A 21,308-nucleotide genomic window follows, 5' to 3' on the forward strand; every position below is an offset into this window, starting at 1 on the left:
AACCAATTTATTGTCCAATATCCAATCATTCAGCTTTCGCACCAATTTCTACTAAATTTCCATATGACAAATTCGGGCAATCGAACCTACAGGCTTTCATTTATTTTATTAAAATCGGAAACCGCGTTTGAATCGCGTTCAGAAAATTGTATTAAATCCTAAAATTCAACCAGTTTCCAATTTGCTATGCAATGCACGGTATTGCTCAATACGTAACCTTTGTATATATCTATTGAATACAAACTAAATCGGGTTAAACGGACAAATGTGTAGAAAAGTGGGATTTGCCTTTGACCGTCATAACTCTTTTGTGGGAAACATGGTTCCTCCAATGGTCAGGTTGTATCCAGATAGCGCTAACGCAGCGGTCTCAGTTCCATCTGTTGCTTTGACCTCTGAGGGCCTACTGCCAACATCAAAAAATCTAAACTTCGGATATTCGAGCGACATCGACCGAGAGAGATCGCGATTTTCGATTTTTCGATGTCGGTGGTTGGCCCTCTGTTCTCGGGTTCCGCATAGCCATCTTTTGAACGGAAGTTGAGTCATTTTGAACCATATCAACCTCAGTTCCATACATGTCAAAAATAACTCAACTTCCATTCAATAGTTGGCGCTGAATATTGAAGGAACGCGATTTTTTAAAGACCTGTATATTGTCAATCTTCTTGTTTTGTTTGTCCATAGTGGGAAATGACGTGCGGCTTCAAATAATAGGAACTACGGTTTCTAGGGTAATTTGTAATGAATAAGACACGGTAGGTGAGTAATATTATTGTGAACATGGTTTTGCTAACGTAGTTTCCCTGTTTGGCTGTCAACACTGATATGTAAGCACTAGGTGCTACCTTGAGATGTAGGGAGTCAAAAATCGTTCCAATCCGAAATTATTAGGTCAATTATCAGTCAGCAATAGAACTTGTAATATTGAGGTAAATATTAGCGACAATAGACGGGTGTTGAAAGTTAACAATAAAAAGGAAGAAACAATAATGGCATAAACATCGTATAATCCGTGTATGACATGTATATAAAAAAAATGTTTTTATATCTTATAAAAACCGGACAAGTGCGAATCGGACTCGCTCACCGAGGGTTCCGTACTTTTTAGTATGTAGCGTACCTTTATTTTTGAAATTGCATAATTCCATAGGGAGTTTAATATGGCACAGACTTAATTGCCACAGTGCTTTGGGGTATATTCCAAGCGACAAACACCCGAAAATCCAGTAAATTCGAATAATTAGTAATTAGCTTATTAAATTACCAATGCCTTTAAAATTTGAACGAAATGTCATATTGTTTACCATAACCGTAATAGCATTGAATAAGAGCCGACTGTATAAAATAACTCACGTTTACTAGTTCTTTTTAGGGTTCCGTACCCAAAGGGTAAAAACGGGACCCTATTACTAAGACTCCGCTATCCGTCTGTCTGTCACCAGGCTGTATCTCATGAACCGTGATAGCTAGACAGTTGAAATTTTCACAGATGATGTATTTCTGTTGCCGCTATAACAACAAATACTAAAAACAGAATAATATAAATATTAAAATGGGGCTCCCATACGACAAACGTGATTTTTTTGCTGTTTTTTTCCGTAATGGTACGGAACCCTTCGTGCGCGAGTTCGACTCGCACTTGGCCGGCTTTTTTTTTTCAACGCATATAACTCTTAACTGGTTATAATATTTTTATTACGACGTATTAAAACTGCATGTACTTGTTTTTAAGCATACCTCGTACTTACTTATAAAAAATATAAAGAAACACTTTAATCACACGTAAGGCAGTTGTAAAATCGTTACTAACTACCTAGATTATTTGAATAACTTACCGTATTGTTTTCAAAACTGCAATCCGATCAGCGCGATTGTTCCAAGTATTCGAACACACTCAAATATCTTTTTATTTCTTTATAAACACTTATCACTGCATAGTAAAGTATGGTTAAAAACACAATCCTTGTGATATATCGGATGGTCTCTGTCATCACAGAGTTTGATTATTTTACATCGGACACTTTTTTTACGATTTAATAATGTTCGCGCCAAAGTGGTAGGTAGGCGCACATGCGTTCAGTCTAACGGCATGTGTCACACTGACATAACGAGGAACGATAGCGCACAATGCGTATGCGCAGGCAACAGAGTAAAGAGGCGCAGATAGTCCACTTTATACTCTCTGTAAGTTACATTTAAAGCTTTCGCGTTTTCAACACATATTAAATCACATGTAAAACCGGGTCTATCGCTATTGACAATAATTAATATTTATGTGAAGTGGGTGCTTTGAAAATGTGATGTTTACCCCAAAATTTAAATACACTGTTCGTCGGGTAGTCACACAAATCTCTGTTTTGACATTTTGCTGGGACGTAAGTTAGCCGCGACCACGACCAGTCAAACCTGTGTCGAAACGTCGGTAAATAAAGGTAACAAAATAAATTCGCGATAGACCCGGTTTAAAATGTGATTTTATCTATGTAAGTTAAATAAGAATCGCACCTTTCTTTATGACTTCTGTGTGTTTAATACAATGTGTGTGAAACTTGATTTTTGACATTTATTTTTCAACGGGCGACACAAGTTGTGACATACAGGTTGGCCCAAAAATACTTTTTTTTATATTTTTCTTACACGTCTTTTACAAAATATCTTTAAGAATTAAAACCTGCCACCCGTCGAAAAAATGTCAAAAGCCATTTTTTTGAAATCTCGAAGATTAGCGAGTGAAACTCATAAATAAATAAACGAGTAACTATACAGTGAACGTTCTACACTTTTTAATTTGTGTCGCCATTGTCAATACAACACGGAGGGACACCGGAGTGACTCACGCGCCGCCGCCGCTCCTGCCGGCTGCGTCATTCATAGCGTTCGCGAAACCTGATTTCGCCATTATGACGTCACGTTAAAGCCTATAATTGATTGAACGGTTACCTTTTAATTCTTATAGGTCGGTCTTTAATAAACGGGTGACGTATATTGTAGGATTTGTAGGTAGCTACCAAAGAGTTATTGATTGTAATGGAGAGGACGTTTAGTGTACGTCAACTGTTGACAACCAGTTACCGTATAATGCATGGAGCCGTACAGCGCCAACTACATCAGCTGTCCAAGTCGAAACGTGAATTTGTCTTAGCGCCACTTGCACCATATCCTACTAACCCGAGGTTAACCGGTTAAACCGATAACCCAGTGTCAAATTGTACTGGTAACCATGGTAGCTCCAGATTTAACTGGTTAACCCCGGGTTAGTGAATGTTGCTAGTGGCCCTTAGACTTTATACAATATCTTCATACAATCAATAAATCTTTGTTGGATTCCTATGTGCATAAACTTTTTGAGATGCACAAGACATTCTGCAGATCACGTGGCTATTTTTTATGGACACATTATTATATTTAAAACGTTATATATTATTAAATATGCTCGCTACTTTTATCGCCTATTTTCAATAAAACGTTAATAATGGAAATATACAGGTTGTTTTATTTTTCACCAGCTTCACTGAACAATTATTATGGGACATGGGACCAGTGCTGAAATCTCGAAAAAAAAAAACAGCCAAATTTAGTTCGGTACTGCAGTGCGTCGGGCATGTTCGCGGATGCTCATGTGGACGGATTCCAGTTTCCACGCGACACTGCGCAAGCGCTGCGCTGCGACGCTCCGCAGGGTGCGCGACAGCCGCCACAGTCTCCTGACCGTCGTGGCTGACAATGGGACAGTGGCCTGATAAGGCACTGGTCCTCTCTGCATTTATCTTTAGCACCTAAGATAGTTATTTAAGTTTATTTTTAAGTTAACCGTAACAACTAACAAAATATGAACCATGTATGTCTGAAATAAATGAATTTGATTTTCGCACTTAAACTATCGTGAGACATATTTCAAAATATTTATCTTTTGGTGACATGTTTCGGTTTGGTGTGTTGTCGTGTCGCCAAAAGCGACTAAAAATAATAGTGAGTAAAATCCGTACTGATAAATATTTTGAATTTGATTTTATTTTTATTTTATCTAATTATTAGTAATAGTTTTAGATAGTAATAGTTTTAGATTTTTCCCATCAATGTTCCATTTAGATTTTAGATGTATCACTCTGTATATTAATGTGATAGTTGTGTTACTTTATCACGTTGATAGGTTAATCTAACTAACCTAAAGAGCTAATGACGTCAAATTAGGATTATAGACTCAGTTTAAGAGGGGGTATAAACACAAACAAAAGTACAAAAGTTATGACGCCACTTTTATTTTCTAACAGTCCGTTACTCAGATTTCACGAAAGTCAGACAGATTCGCACACTCCGCACGCCGCTCCTGTGTGCGAGCGAGACATCGTGTATGTGCATAGCTCTGTCTCGCTCAAACACAGCAGTGGCGGCGTAGGAATCCGCGTCCAATGTTAAGACTGGCTAACAGAATGATAACCCAAAAATTGCCCCGACAATGCGGTGACCCTTCCTTGACCTAATGCTGACCGACATTCGTCACTGACGAATAGTCGCATAAATAAAGAGGTCCGGTAAAAATAAGCACTCCCTGATAAATATAGTGTTTGTCATAGACTACGTGCAACTAATTTCGCCTTTTACTTTTTACGAACTACAGCGTATATTTTATATTTTTAATACAACCGCTATTTGAATCGAGGCGTAGGTTTCAGTGCCATAAAAGGATTTTAATAGTAGGTATTTTGTGCAACAGGTACATAATAAGTGTTTTTAAAATTTAATCGGCCTTTGAATTTTAAGACTGAGCGCGTGCCATGGCGCGTGCCATTGTACACAATGGCACACAATGACCGACTACTCGCATAAAAGAAACAATGGCTTTAGTTTAACAGATTAGGGTCTTAGGCGTATAAATCATTTGAGAAGATTCATACTACAACTGAAGAAACTACATTTCTAATTTATTAAAACAAAGTTAAATCTTGGTAAAATGTTGCAAAATACTTCGTGTGCGGGTCCGATACGTAAACGTTTTATTTAATAATTAGCAATGTCATTACCGGCCGAGTTGGACATTAGGCACGTAAGTCGTAATGTTGATTACGTGGGTTATACAAAATATACAAGGGTTATCATAAATTAAATGTGCCTGTTACAATTTTTACGCGACAAGCGAATAAATTGTTTTGATGATAATCGTATGAATGAATGAAAGTTTATTCACAAGAACACATAATAAATAAATAAATAATATGTTCTGCTATAAAGCATGTGAAAATGAATTTTCCATGACATGGCAATGGCAAAGCCATATATGTATGTGAATATTAATTGCGTGCATGTAATATCTTAAGTAGTAAGCATATTATGCTGATATAACCCTTAATACCTAATAGTAAATGTTATTATTACATTAACTTTTGCATAAATCGTATGTAATATTTAACAAGGTAACTGGCTCTAAGAAGTTGATTTGCCGTTTAGTAATGTAATCTGAAAAACTTATATGTATACCTACGAAAGAAAAAATGACCAAGGCTTCCAAGTTCGATGCCAGCCCTAGGCATTGGACCGCTTGTCCATTTTTTTATATTCATTTATAATTTAGGTACGGTATAGTAAGTAGTGTTTCTGCTTAAAATAGCACAGATATTTAATAAAATAATTTCAAAGTTGAAATTTGAGTTGTTTCTTAGTCATATATACCATTATTTTAGTAATTTAAAACAGTAAATTGGGAGTACCTACTTGACTTACTTATTTCCAGACCAGTACCTTTTCCTTAGACCGCGAGTCTAGGCAGCTAGGTTATAAATAATGCAATACTACGCCCGGTCGAAGGAAATTCCTTAATCGTTTACTTTACATATTTATAACAAACGACCTCGTTTGCTATTTTACAAATAAATTACGAAAATTAAGGAGGAAAGGGACGAACGTTTTTCCATACAAACGTAGTCCCCATTTTCCTCTCTGGGTATTAACATTATATAAAGTATGTTTACACAATCTGATAGCTATAAAAAACGAAGTGAAACGAAGGGGCGTTACACTTTTTTCGTTTTTTTTTAATTATTATAATTGTTAGGAAAGAAAAACAAATCCCATATTTTTAATGCTCTTAAATCTTATAAATAATAATTAAAAATTAGAAAAACATCGAACGAATCGAACATTATTGAAAATATATGAGGAAAATGCGGACTACATTTGTGTGAAAAGGCGGGGCGATCGTCCACTGTATCCATGTCGTCAAATGAAGATTATATGGTGCGAATAATTTGCGAAGCAACTTAAATAAGTTTAAAGGACCCCAAACGTCTTACGCCAAAAGACTGTTTCAAAGTTTTGCGAAGTTTTGCCTAATTTGTGTTTGTTTTCAGTTATGTTAAAGTAGCTGTATAATAAAATTAAAGTCACCACATTAATGTTTTTTTTTTTGAACTCAGAATACAGTTTTTGTTTAGATCGCGTTTAACACACAAAGTGACGTCATGACGTTTATCTCCCCTGAACTCGTCATGACATATCAAAAACGCGCGTTTAATTTAAAAAAAAGACTTTGACATAACAGAGCAAATATTCTAGCGCATTAAATCATGATCATATTATTTAAGCCGAAATACGTGCCTGCAGGGTTTTTTGCACTCTGGCGAATTCGAGTCCGTGCGAAATCAGGGTCGGGCTAATAAGCCATCCATTAGCAGAGTAAACGCCATCTAATATCATATCGATATCCCCGATACTTGAAGGTTACGTTAACGTTTTATATAAAAAAAAGACTTACCTATTGACATAATATTTGTGTTCTGGTATAAAACCAATATTTTGTATGTTTTCTATTAATCACGAATCACTCGTATTTTTTATTTTTCTACTTAAATAATAAAAAAACAATTCTATAACAAAGACTTTGAACTTGACCGGACATTGCTAACAATCTTTACTTCAATTCAATATAATTAAACTTTCCTTCTACGCACATATATGTCGGCACTACTTTGAAAAAAAGAAATAAGATAAGATGTTTATTTGTAAAGTCATGTACATGGGATGTTATTAAAGTTATACAGGAAGCTTCCATGACACCCTGTCAAGGCACACAAATTGTCTTATATCTATCTTATTACGAAATTACCTATACATTTACAGGCCATGCATGCTATTATGTGTAATATTTGAATTTTGAATTAAAGTATAATTAATAATTGGTCAGAGTAAAATTTCGTATATGTATGAGGTATAAATAATTAAATTACAATGATAAATTAAATGTCAATGTTTCCTTAATTACTATGTTTGATAATTACTTTCTCTTACAGTACGACTAGGTTTCCTCATTTAAAAACTCCTCTACTGAGTAGTAGTATTTTCTGTATGAGAAAAGATTTTAATTTTTTGTGAAACTGTTTGTCATTTCATTTGGTTCCAATTTGATATCATCGGGTATTTTGTTTACTACTTGGATACACACAGAAAGGACTTGCACAACTTGGACACCTTACACACAACTTGGACACTTGTCTGTCAATTAAAAGAAAAATGTGGTATCTTCTATGTATGGGATGCATACCGATTTTTATCAAAGTAACGACATATAGTAACTAAAACTAGAGCGGTACTGTCATAGTAAATTTTGTAACCCCAGTAAATTCACTGCCATCTGACACACTTTAAAACTAAAAATGAAGATTTATAAAAATACGATAAAATGTATTTAAATGTAGATAAATGATTTTTTTATTTGCATTAATTGTTTTTATGATTTTGACCCATGTTCTTTCACTGATATGCATTAAAATTGTTAAATAACAAACGAAACCGTCAACGCCATCTATACGACAGTAGGCCAAAACTAGTATCGCCCTCTGAACGAGAATCAAACTTTCTTGATTTTCGAGACACGTTTTTTCCTTAGACTGTATCCATCTATTACGGAGTTATATCTATCTTTGGTAACGACGATGTGTGTTTATTCCTTAACACGAATTTGGAATTTTTCGTCAGCGACTTCGTAAACTCATGGTAAGGTCAGCATGGACAGGATCTACAAAGAAACTGGTTGTAGTGTAACTCGCCTTCTCTGCTCTAGTAAGTAAGCACAATTATTTAAAGAGTGCGGGAGACACGCAAGATATCCCGAAAAATTAGAAAGCGATTTATCAAGACCTACGTCTGGAGTATAGCGTTATATGGTAGCGAGACGTGGACATTAACCCAGCGTGATAGAGACAGACTAAGCGCTTTTGAAATGTGGACATGGAGAAGAATGGAAGGCATAAGCTGGAAGGAGAGGAAAACGAATGCAGAAGTATTGGATTTGGTAGGTGAGAAGCGATCTCTGTTGAGAATGATTGAAAACAGAAGGGGTACCTCAAAACCTACTTGAAACAAATCTATAACCTACAATCAGCACTTTTAAAAACAATTGTACCAAATAAAATTAAAGGAAAGTATAAAAATGATAAAAAGGGTCTATTTAAACATTGCAAAGTTATTAACGTTTTTGATAGGTTTTGCTTGTCCTTAGTTACAGAGGAGTGTGGAATTATACCATCATTAGATAAAAATACTCGCTCCAGTAATTTGCGTACCTTAGATTATCTACCTGCATATACAACTCCAAAAAGTAACAATGTATACGGTAAAAGAGTAACTGACTTTCTACTCCCATGTATACTAAACACCTTACCTAAAAATGTACTGTATGATCTCATTAACATTGTTGAAAACCACGGCAGATGTATGCCAAGACTAAAAAAATACTACCTAAGTCTAGAGTAATGTATAAAATAGATGCAGAGATTTGATGTGTATAGATTAGTTTTACATATATATAATAGTATAATATAATTATATACCTAATAGTATTAAGCAAACGCGGATCGGACCGCGCGAACTCGCCAACTATTACATAAACCAAAGAGGTTTACAATAGTGGCATACTGGCAAAAGTTGTATGAATATTTAAAGTGAATAAATAAATTAAAAAAAAAAAAAAAAAAAAAACATGTTGGGGCACCTGATACGGCACGATACTTACATAAAGTCTATAAAAGAAGGAAGAATAGAAAAAAGGAGAGGCAGAGGAAGACCGAGACGTGCGTTTTTGGACCAAGCCAAGGAGAAAATCAATGTAGTGACGTAGCGAGCTCAAAACAGTGGCAGAAAGAAGAACGGAGTGGCGGTTACTCCACCGACAAGAGCCAGGCTCTTAAGAGTTATGATGATGATGATGCGGGAGACACGCAAGGCAAGTTTTATTGTTTGGTCAACGGAACTGTAAATATATTCAGAGAACACTTCATTCTATGATAAACTTTACTCTAATATTAATCGTGTAATTGGTTCCATTTAAACAATTTTAAACACATTACAATTTTAAAATGTAGGTATACTTACATAAAGCGTTTTCTTTTTTTTTAATACCACGTCGGTGGCAAACAAGCATGATGATGATGATGGCCTTCCGGCCGATTTCGACCATGGCGACCACTGACTCCTTAGTAACTAAGAGCTAACTGTTACGGTTAGCACGGCGCACTTATCACATTAAAGAGTCAATATTAAACTAAAAATAGGGATAAAGGGTTATTACTTCTATCCCTTCTCCGGACATATCATCACTGCTGTCTTGCTGCTATGAGGGATAGGGAAAAAATGTAACAATCGTTGTCTGTCCTACTAAGCAGAAAGTGTCATGAAAAGGACAGATGTTAAAGCCCTATCGGATTCGAACGAGCTTCTTTTGTCATGGCAAAAAAGATAAGTTCTTAACACTGCGCGAACCTAATTACACAACCATATAAAAAAAGTTTTAGGTTGTATCTCCTTAGTATTTAATAAATAAGAAATTATGGCAAGGAAAAGGGAGCGAACTTCCGTCAAGCAGAGGAAGTTTGAGAACGTCTGGAAACGTCTCTGATTACAAAACTCTGGCAATTAACTCTTGCACGGTGGCACTATAAAGCGACCAAGAACTTCAATAATAACATTAAGAAGTTCTATCCATTAGTTAAGTTAGGACAGGCGAGTCTTGAACCCTAAGAAAAGTTGTCATGGAAAGATGGAGGCATGATTCGATAATGATAAATTAAGAAGAAGTGGGTGTAAATAATAATTTGTATGCGTTCTTACTCGTCTAGCAATTAAGATGTGTTCAAATAATTTTGACCACCTTTTCCGCTTATCCACTTCTGCTTGCCTAAAATATTCTACTTCAAAGACATCTGTATTAAAGTCAAAGACCTCCTTTCATTAAGGCCCGAAATAAACAGCTGCGAGTAGAATACAAAAATCTCCAGCAAATCTAGGTATTCTGCCAGTGCCCCTCGTAAGTCTAATAGAGGTCATTTGGTTCAAAAGGAAATGAGTTTAATAATTCTCGCGTTCCCTTTAATTACGGTCTACGAACGTTTGAAATGGATAAACAAAGCATGTACAACCTGGCTAATCCAAAAGGGCGTAACTTCTTACAATGTGCAATAATAAAATGTCTTATTGTTACTAATACAGAATAGGGATTTGGGGGTTCAAAAAAATGTTAAAGTATAATTGAACGAAAGCGTGTCCCGTAAACGCCAGGAAAGGACTTGAGTACGGGATAGATATGCAAATTTTATCACGAATTACATTATATAAGATATAAACACAATATGTTTTGCATACGATATGCGTTTGCAGGTAATTTCAGGGAATTCCCTATTAATTAATAGTCTATAAATTTGTATTCGGTTACCGCGATAGTAACTCACGAAATAAAACTATGAAAACGAATTATATCGCGTATATTGAATTTATCCCGACGTTTCGAACCCTTTACAGCGTTCGTGGTCAACGGGTGACTGAGGAAAAGTTACAAAGTGCAAAAATACCCACTTACTAAAAATAATGAAACGTCGGGATGTATTATAAATTCAATATACGCGATATAATCAGTTTTCATAGTTTTATTTCAGTCTATAAATTTGTTTGCGTTTTTCACCTTATATGACTCGCTTTTTTTTATTTATTTTTTTATACTACGTCGGTGGCAAACAAGCATACGGCCCGCCTGATGCCGCTTGATAAGGTTCCGCTTGTTGCTTAGTAACTCCGCATATAATGATCCTGACTCAGGACCATTATAGGCAGGAGGGCAGGACTCCTGAGTTCGAATCCCTGTAAAAGCATTTTATTTGTGTTGTGAGCAAAACCATTTTCTTTCTGAGTCATGTATGTTGTGTGCCATTTGTTTTTATGTAGGTAATAAATATACTTTTTTTTTTACGTGGAGTAGCCGGGGAACTAGGACGGATATGTCGGAGTTGTCGGACTCGTGGCCAAGGGGCCAAATAAGGGGCCGGGGGCACGGTGCGTAAATGCATTTCCCACTCCGAAAACAAAAAAAAGGGGCCAAATACCGACTAAACCCTCCATGGTATGCCCGTCTCGCAGCAATGGTGGCGGTGAAGACGGGATCGCAGAGCATTCCACCGCGAACACCGCCCGCCCGCTGTCCCCTCCTTGGACCCGAAGGCCCTGGAGCCGAAGCTCCCCCTTTCGAAGGTAGTGTGCAGGGCGACACCACACACTGATCCCTCATGACAACCTCCACACCGGGAGGAGATGGAAAAACCCTGGGTTCCGCCCCCTCAGGTTGCCTTAGCGATTTTTTATAGAGGTGGTCATCTTCGTGGCCACCACGCTGGTGCCGGCCAGCAGTGGCAACTCCCCCGGCCGTCATCATATAGGCCCTCTGCCTAGACAGTTACGGAGACCGCAGTTTTATACAGGTCAGCGGCATTCCTGTGCCACCCGAAGGCCCCATCCGCGACCGCAGTCGCCCGGCCCAAAGGCCCCCCTCCTGCACGCACTCAGGTATACTCCCCCTCATTGAGAGGACACCCTGTGCGGAACCCCCTAACCCCCCGTGACAGAACATTGGCAGCACCGGTAAGCAATTACCTGGAAACCAAGAGATTACTTACCGTTGCCCCCGGGGCGCACCGTCCAAGAGCCCTTCCCTTTCCCCCAGATCAGCTGATCAAGAGGAATGAGAAGGGACTCGGCACTCTAGGAGGTTTCCTGTCCGTAGCACCCCAGGTAATAAATATACCTAAATAGATACCTATATTTGTCCTCTAAGTAAGTACCTGCAAGGTTAGGCTTTTGAGCTAACATTCCTTCATGTAAAGGTCCCATAATATATTTATTTTTCCGTATGAACAGATAATAATAAATACTCAATATATGAATTATTCAAAGCCTGTTTTATTTACATATACAGTGTATAAATCTAATACGGGCAATAAATTAAACCAGATATAGAATTTATCCGTCTTATCATATCATTAAGAAGTTTTTTTAAGTTACACTTAAGTATGACCCCGTAATTTTTTTTTTAATTTACCGAGCAGCAATGTACTGCAAACATAGACTTTAGATGACATAACATAACATTACGAGATACGAGCTTTTTAATAGTAACTGCCAACAAGCGATGACAGTTACTTTAAAAAGCTCGTATCCTGTAACTTGTGTGGTGTATTACATTGTAGGCCGAATTATTTTGTATGGATAAAATTTTAATTGCAATTCTAAGTAAAAGTTATCTAATTACATTTCTTATGTCCTTACCAACCACCGTTAAGAGATTCGCCCGTATTAGATTTACACACTGTATATATAAATATTGTGAGTTTTTATTTCACTGCACAGTAAAATCTTTATTTGAAATATTGTTCAAGGCAAGCTGCGTAGAGCATAAAATCCGTCTATTCTTTTTAGTTTCATTTGTTTGGGTGTAAAAATTATAGGTATGTGCCGGGTATACGATTTTTGCCTGCCACTGAGATTTATCTTAGGCCGGCGAGCTACTCGGCTTAATGATCGACAAGTATTAAGGTACAAACACAGGTTATCAATTGAACTATAACCATAATATGTGTAGCGTGGAAATCCAATATGATCAAATGTTTAATAATAAATAGAGCTCAACGCAGAGGGAGTATATATAAGCATGTACCTACTTTGTTGAAGTTGGAAACAAGATTGATACTTCCGACTACCTATTAATGAAATATTTATACTTAAATATATTCGATACTAACTTCTACCCTCCTTCTATCATCCGGGATAAAATAGTATTTTATACAATCGTAATATAATAGAGAGCTTTTCTGTCGAGTACCGTACCGTACCTTCATTAGGCCACGAAGCTTGCTGAGTTATACCACTATTGTATAGTATACTTTTTCGAGTCATCTAAAAAATACATTTTCTACTATAAAACCTAAATAATTAAAGAAAATTTGGTAAGTGTCTAAAAGACATCAACGCGTGCATAATATATGAATAGGAATTTATTCATGAAGTAGTCTCACGCTGGTGTATTTTCCACTGGACCGCCACGTGATTGATCAAATTCATTATAGTTGACTAAACCGTTACGAAATGAATATTATAGTTGAGTTGGAAGCCCATACATGAAAAGTACCCAATTACATTTTGGTATACGAAATCTTAATTCAGCCATTACCGTCGACGAGTAGAAAAAGTATCTTATTAGTTTTCGTGTGATTATCAAACATCCAAACATTGGAATGTATAAAATGTCTCATTTACTTTCCAGCAACCAGATGTTTGGAATATCAAAAGTGAAATCCCAGACAGAAATAAAATTCTAAATGATGCCCCTCTCGAACTTTAAAATAATATTCCCACTTATCTACGCTTTCCGTTGCACAAAAGTGGCATAAAGCAGAGAAAGTGGCAGTTCGAGGCGGCACATAAAATTTTATTTCGGTTGCCTATTAAATGCAGCGCGCTAGCGCAATATAAAGTAGCTATTCATTTTCTACCGATTAGCACTTTTATACCGTAAACTTGCTAAACGTTGCCTAGTGTACAATAGTCTTGTACAAACATTAATAATGGGGAAAGGCGATTGCAGCAGCGTCGTTGTTAGAGAGACGTTAGGATGGCAACTGCAGCGGCATTATATACTGTTGCGGCCTTGACGCGAGCTGTATCTGTCAATGTGCTCGATAGAATGAGTGACGTTGGTTAGACGCCGCCGACTTTGACAAATAAAAAAATTCATGCTTACTGCGTAAGTTTACTGCGGTAGGTATTATGCCAACTTGCCAACTACCTATGACAGTGGTCATAATCAAACTAAATCAAAGCTAACATTTAATTTTCAGGCATCTGAGTTCGAGAAATATAGTTGGTTGGTTTTGGTTGCGATACAGCGGGGGAATGCTGCCAGCATCCTTGGTACAATGCCTCAAGGGCCTATTTTAGATTTAAGCTAGTTATTAATTTCGTTTACGAAGTACCACTGTATATATCTTGTATGTAAATAAAGTTGGTCAAACCAAATTGTCAGTAAATCTTCTTCTTCTTTCTCCTGGCTATGTTCCCATATCACTTGGGGTCAGCCCTCCTCGTACGTTTTCGCCACAACAATCTATTACCAAATTGTCAGAAATATTGTACCAGATTTATTGTTTTATGAGTGCCTAACCTTAACATACACCTCCACGTTTTTCGTTTCTTACACGAATTTGTCTTCCTCCCCTGAGAAGGGGTTAGGTACCTACAAAACTTAGTCAATTAACTGTTCAGGTTTCCAAAAGGCATGTAAAAGTATTTTGTATTAAAAACAAATCAAGTCTAGAAAGTTGTGTCGCTATTATTAGAAACTTGATGCGATGTTTATGTGTGTTCTATAAAATATACTTTATATGAGTATACTTACTCTACTCAGGTACAGTCGGTTCCCTAACATATGTATCCACTTTTGCTATACAATTAGTATGGCGACGTGGGTACTTAAGTTGGGGCATCGACCGTACATACTTTACTAGCGACCCGCCCCGACTTTGCACGGGTTACACAAAACATTTACATTTTATACACAGTGGCGTAGCTAGAGGGGGGCCTCGCGCGAGGTTCCTTCCGAGCACAGTGAAAGAAAAGGGCCTCGCAGATGCGATTTCGCCCACGGCTAGATTACTTCACGCTGCGCCACTGTTTATACACTAAAACCTTCCTCAAGAATTACTCTATTGATAGGTGAAAACCGCATCAAAATCCGTTGCGTAGTTTTAAAGATCTAAGCATACATAGGGAGAGACAGACAGCGGAAAGCGACTTTGATTTATACTATGTAGTGATGTCCCTCAATTGGTGATTTGGAGCCATATTTATTAAAAGGAATGATGTTATTATACAAATACAAATAGGATTAAAAATAATAATACAAACTAGGTATAAATAAAATAAAGGTATGTGCCTCAATTGCGTTTATTTTTCTGATAAAACATGTAAAAAGAATTTCAAGATTGTTAACTAGTTAGTAGTTACATTAATAAGTAGTGGCCATTGAAAGCCCAAAACTTATTGTATATTTTGTACTAGACATAGAAAACTTAAAACTCCCCTTCCTGGAACTTATGTTTTCATGCAGTATTTGAGAGTAGGCATTTAGTGATCTAAAAGAAAACAATCAAAACAGATAAATTAACATCATACTACATCAAAATAAACATATACTACAATGGAAGGAATTTTTAAAATGCATTAATAAATTATTTCAATTCATTAATTTCTTTTTTATTGCAATATTCTGTGTACTTTGATGTTCCATTAAAATGTTTAATTAAAAACAACATAGGTATTGTTCATTTACATTGTAGGTATATAAGGTTTAAATGGTAAAATTAAAGGTGCAATTGTCATTTACCGCTACTGTATCCAAATGTTAACTGCAACTGCATTACTGTCGCGACATTACTGCGGCGGCGTTAATGCTGCCGCTGTATTTGTCAATTTCCTTGATAAAATGAGTGACGGATTGAACGTGATAATCTGCAGTTGGCATCCGTACGTCACCTTTACATACAATGATCTTCTTCTTCTCTGTCGTATCTCGGTCGTCTTCACGTTGAGCCGTCCGCATCGGTAGTAGAGGCGGACACAGCTCTTCGCACGATCTCCCGCCATTTCTCCCTGCTGGCAGACTGTCTAGCACACTCAGATACGCGGTTTCCCACTGCGAACTTTATTTGGTCAGTCCAGCGCATAGGTGATTTGCCGCGCGATCTGGTTCCCTCCACTCGTCCTTGTACGACCAGTCGCTCTATGGAGTCGTTATCTCGCCTAGAGACATGTCCAAGTACTGTAATAAATACGCGACTGTACTACGTATAGAATGATACGAGCGTACAATAGCAAATTATTCATCTATACAATCAAGTGTAGCTGTAAACACAATTAAATGTAGATAATTAATTATTTAGTCTAACATGTTGCATTGTAAACAATATCACTATCATCACCAGACTGTTCCACTGCTATACACAAGTCTACTTACTGATGTTCCCTCCGAAACTTTTCAAAAGAGCGTAATTTCCACATGGTAAAATTTCGGAAACTTTGAAACCAATGGACTTTTGGTACCAATTTTTTACTATGTGTGTAGTGTTGGTTCTGAGCTGCTTACGTCTCATGAATGACCCTGTACAGTCGAAGGCAAAAATATCGATCCAGGCAAATGGCTCAAAAATATGTAAACACGACTTTATTGTCTAAGGTACACATACAGCATGGAGCGTACACATATTTTTGCAACTTTGGGAATGTATATATATTTATGCCCTTGACTATACCTACCTGACTGAGGCCGATTAGTATCCACAACACAAGCCTTATTGAGGTTACTGTGGGACTGGGTCAATTTGTGTAAGATTGTCTCATAATATTTAAATAACATTTTAATTTAAGTACCTATTATCTATCTCTTAGTTTAGTTTATAAGTTTTGTTTCTTATTTGTTTCTTAATAAAATAATAAATAGTTTAGTTTTTCAAACGTCAAATAAAACGCCTCAATATTATAAATATATTAAATCCCGCTTTTTATTAGAGACGAAATGTTGCGTGTCGTGTTTATGTAATGTTCCTTCATATATCAGGCCAGTACCTAACTAATGCTTTTCATTTGTCTTTGTGCATGTTCCATCGTCATTTAGGTACAGAAGCAGCACAAAGGCTTCGCGGAAACGTGGAAAACGAACAGTAAGGCTTTGTTCGCTATTAAGTATATTGTTTTCTATTATAATTTTAACTAGCGACCCGCCCCGGCTTCGCACGGGTAGTCGGGGTAGTTCAACTAATGTACACAAAACCTGTACAAATAATATAATATTGTACATAATAAACCTTCCTCTTAAATCTCTATCTATTTAAAAAAAAGCCGCATCAAAATCCAAGACCTAAGTGTACATAGGGACAGACGGACAGACAGCGGAAAGCGACTTGGTTTTATACTGTGATGAGCTGATGAGAATTGTTAATTGTTAATATGATACGTAAAAAAAATACTTGGAATGGTCAGTAAACAATATTCAGGACCTTCTTCTGCTTAAGAAGACTTTTTGTCTGGTTTAAATTTGCTTTTTCAGGAATTTATGAGTTGTGATTTTATTTTAACGAATGTTTTAATAACACACCAATCGAAACGTAAGAGATATCAATCTAATATAGGCGGTTCAGATGGAAAATACCATCATTTGACTCGTAAACATACATATTAATTTTACATCCACATAAGAAGTGCACTTTTTCGGCCCTAAATCGTTTTATACAACAAATACAAATTAGATCATTAATATGTCAAAAGATAACCACGCGTACGCACACAAATCTAGATCAGATGCGGATATTGACAATGGGCCTAAACAGCCAGTTGTGACGAGCTGTCATGTCAGTTCGCGGCCATAGTTGACTAGATACAGTAGGCGAAGTTTTCATTGGTCTTAAGAGCTCCACTGACCTTGCAACTATACTATGAATTTTCTCAAATGATTTTTACGCCTCAGACCCTAATCTGTTAAACAAAAGCCTTTGTTTCTTTTGTGCAGCGGTTACCAATGCTACCGCTACTGACTGAACGGGAACAAACTTATTCAAAAGGGAATTTTACCGTCCTATTAAAGTATATGGTTCAAATTCATGTAACATTAAATTAATCTGATAGGCCACACACAGGCGACCGATTACCCAAACTCGTTATTTCAGAATAAGCTATGCATAAATTTGAAGCTTAATAGCTAATACTATCACGATAGTTGCTTTTTAACGACATGGTTGGTTTCGCACGCGCCAAAGGCGCCTCTCCATAAAATAAACCAAGGCTTTTGTTTAACAGATTAGGGTATGTGGCGTAAAAATCATTTGAGAAAATTTATGCTATAGAGGCATGTGATTTTCAGTATAATAATTCGATAATAATTGCCGACTGCAACGAATTCAATCTACTAAGGTAAAGGCTAAGGTTGTCTGAAAGAGATCACTTATTAGCAATAAGACCGCCTGTTGTTTACCTCTACTTGTGTCTCTGTTTTCTTTTTGTTCCTATTGTATTGACATGTGCATGTGCAATAATAGTTATTTGTTATACAAGGGTGCAAAGTTGTATTTTACCCGCGAGTGTGGAATTGAAACATGAGCAAGCGAAAGGATTCTATAGTTGAACCACGAGCGAAGCGAGTGGTTCTAAAATAGAATCCTGAGCGTAGCGAGTGTTTCAACACACGAGAAGTAAAATACATTTGCACCCGTGTGTAACACAAAACTTTTCCCCTCACTATAGCGAGGAAAGTGCAACATCCACAGGCGTTAGATCATCTTCATCACTGGAATCACTAATTTTTTTACGATATTATAACAGAAAACACTAGAAATTCTGATTTTTACGTGAGTCGGTGAGAAGAACAGTAAAAATTTTGTTGACAATGTTGACATTTCTGTTCTGACGTATGAAATGTCAACGATGCGTTTTGAAATTGCATCGACTCAACTTGTGCGTTCAGAATTATATTTAACATCATTATAAAAAATCTAACGTTTCTTATGGAATTTTAAGGTTTATGACTTAAAATCATTAAATAAAGCTAAATTTGGTATTTTTTATTAGATTCTCAAACCATTTATTTAATGATAATTAATATCGAACGAACCATTATCATGAGCGTTCTACGTTTTGTTATCTGTCAAGCTACTTAAACACGCTCCATCCAAGGTCAAATTACTTTCCCCACTAGTGGATAAAACGCGTTTTTCCCCGCTTGTATTGAAGGATAAACGACAACTTTCCGAGCTAGTGAGGGGAAAAGAGTATTTTCAACACACTTGCTCAAAACGACGTTTTTATTCCACCGATTTTTGGCTCATAATCCTATATATTAAACACGCGTGCTTTTTCAGTATATTATAACACTCGTGCTTTTTCATTATATTATCCGACTGAGTTAAGAAGGTAACTGATTGCTAATAATATGCATGGAAACGGAGCCTTCTTCATTTGGTCGAGTAATACATTTTTTTAACCAACTATTATATAGATTTCAAATGTTAGTTCAAAGAGGTTTTATCTCACCAAACATAATTTATAGATTAAATTGTCTCGTAAATTACATTAATGAATAAACATAACATTTTATCGATTTGATCTCCATCCGTCGGATAGAAATACGAAAATAATTAGCTTTTTTACATTTTTTTAATTGGCTGTTTGTCGATTTCGTTCGTGCCTTTGACTTGCGCGCGCATTTGAATCGTGCGTAAAAGAAATAACGCGCCAGCCATTTTCCGTATTTGTCATGAAATTGGAATAGTTTTGCATGTTTTTTGTTTATATATTGACGAAAATGTCATTTTCAACGATTCAAAATGAAGAACACATAATATTGACGCTTCCAGTAATACTAATAGAGGCAAAATCGGGTGAAAAATAATTGGCGGCATATGAAACTCTTATACAGTGGAAAATCAGCAAAAACACCCAGTTTTTCTTAGAAAACGTGTTGGTAGCTTTTACTTCAATGAACTGGCGAAAGCCCAGCACGCTTTGGTGCAATTATTCGATGTTAAAACTGTAAGCCACCATTTTGAAATATGTACTTTTACTGTTTTGACAAAAAAAAATACAATTTATAAGTTTTGTTTTTTCCTCGCAAGTGTGTTGAAAAACGTCGTATGAAACGCGTGTGCATTGGTTATTACACACATCGGCTTTGTTATTGCACGCTTGCTTACAGCTCGCAACGTAGCACACATATCATAAGGTACTATTGTGCTTAGAATAAATTTAAAAGTGGAAAAATTACTGCCTTGGGTGAGACTTGAACTCACGGCCTCTGGATTTTTCCACTTTTAAATTTATTCTAAGCTTAATAGCATCGATCGCAGACGTTTCTGCTTGTTAAAAATTAATACAGGTACTATTGTATTGAATTGTAATGTAATACTAGTAGTTTTGTTATGATATGAGCCTGCTACGACTTGATCGACTGTGGCCACGGGGCTCCCTGCCGAGGGAGCGACATCCTCATTAAGCCGGAGGGGACATGACAAACTAATGGCGTGTAACACTTCGCTTCAAGGTGATTTCGTGTCACCACACACCGGAGGATCCACCGCTCCCCAAATGTCAAAGTAATATGCCCTGATTAGATATATAGGTATACATAGCATTAGATCTACTAATATAAAATTTGTAACTACTTAGCGATTGTTAGGGTTCCGTACCCAAAGGGTAAAAACGGGACCCTATTACTAAGACTCCGCTGTCCGTCTGTCCGTCTATCTGTCCGTCTGTCACCAGGCTGTATCTCATGAACCGTGATAGCTAGATAGTTGAAATTTTCACAGGTGATGTATTTCTGTTGCCGCTATAACAACAAATACTAAAAAGTACGGAACCCTCGGTGCGTGAGTCCGACTCGCACTTGGCCGGTTTTTAATAACGTTTTTAGAAATCAAGGGACTGATTTCTAAATTCTAAATCATGATTTCTAAAACAAAAATTACAAAAGTAAACTCGTTGAGGGCAGAATCACTTAGCATATCCTGGTATGGTTTTTATTATAAACAAGGGTGTTAATTCACGACAGCCGCTGCCTTGATAAAATTTAATAACGTTATCGACGTTTCCTGTGCTAAAGTAATTTCATAAAGACATGCTAAAGTAGGTAACCTTTACACATTATTCCGGTGGCATTATCTGTTGACATAGCATTATCAGGTGACGGGATCAGGGCACAGGCAACGTTTTAGGATTTGCACTGACTGATGCTTCGTGGGCTCACAGAAGTGTAGTAGGAGGCTCAAATAATAGGTATTAGGTATAGTTATAAGGACGTAATTTTACGACTCGTAAATATGTAGACCATTCTCATTCATAATCCAATGAAATAAGGTATACAATGTATACGGTAAAAGTAGTGATCTTGGCTGCACAATGTGATTGTCGCGCGTGTATAGCGGCTCCTAAAGTTAAGATTATTATTGCTACCT

General features: G+C 36.7%; 2 protein-coding genes across 3 annotated transcripts in view; one reads left to right on the plus strand and one right to left on the minus strand.

The window, feature by feature from the left end:
* The window catches only part of LOC134747575 (G-protein coupled receptor moody-like), a 72,520-nt gene extending 70,365 nt beyond the window's left edge, over window positions 1-2,155 (minus strand). For both annotated transcript variants that reach the window (XM_063682162.1, XM_063682163.1), the window contains exon 1: window positions 1,839-2,155. The gene's annotated coding sequence lies outside the window, so the exon portion shown is untranslated. The remainder of the gene's footprint in view (window positions 1-1,838) is intronic.
* Window positions 1-21,308, plus strand: part of LOC134747590 (small ribosomal subunit protein eS19A) — a 469,695-nt gene that overhangs the window by 166,827 nt on the left and 281,560 nt on the right. The window lies entirely within an intron of this gene.

The sequence above is a fragment of the Cydia strobilella genome, chromosome 15 (assembly GCF_947568885.1).
Source record: "Cydia strobilella chromosome 15, ilCydStro3.1, whole genome shotgun sequence".
NCBI classification, from domain to species: domain Eukaryota; kingdom Metazoa; phylum Arthropoda; class Insecta; order Lepidoptera; family Tortricidae; genus Cydia; species Cydia strobilella.